The sequence below is a fragment of the Plasmopara halstedii genome, assembly GCF_900000015.1.
Source record: "Plasmopara halstedii genome assembly, contig: Scaffold_2881, whole genome shotgun sequence".
Lineage (NCBI taxonomy): Eukaryota > Oomycota > Peronosporomycetes > Peronosporales > Peronosporaceae > Plasmopara > Plasmopara halstedii.
In genome coordinates this window covers 622257-622891 of record NW_020189786.1, presented here as the reverse complement: position 1 = coordinate 622891, position 635 = coordinate 622257, and positions in this window count along the sequence as shown.

Below are 635 nucleotides of genomic sequence, written 5' to 3'. Positions count from 1 at the left end.
TTTCCATTAGCGGCAATTGTCTCGCACCAATATTAAAGCATTACGTGAAGTTCGCAAATTTTGACAGCACGGAACATTGTTTAGTATCAGTTCTGGGTTCGGTATACATCTTATTCTGGGTGTGTCGTGGCTGGAACGCCAGGAGCTATGGGTCGACTGGAAGTCGAAAACTTGAGTAGTAAGCACTTCTCTCCTACTGGAGCTCTGACGAGTCATATACTTATCCCAGCCAAAGCAAAAAGCAATTTTGACCATATAGCTGCTATAGCTTTCGTTTAGGACATGGAATTGTTCAAGAGTGACAACAATGGTATTGCTAGTTGTCTCGAGCGCTAGACAGGCTACAGCAAAAGCAGACATCGATAATGGCGCAATTTTGATGCAAGATCAAGGAGAACCAGAAGAACACATAAACAAAACGCTGTTTTGGAGACTAGATATCTTTGTACTGACTTCCAGATGTGTGGATTTATTATTCTGAAAGATTTCGAGGATGATGGCGACACGAAATTGTTTGAAGAATTGCGCCGCACTTGTATGATCAGCATCAGCACAAGAAGACGATGCTGTAGATGAATACTTTTCGCGTTTTGAAGCACCGAAAGCCGAGGTGGGAAGAAAAGTGCCCAGACGGC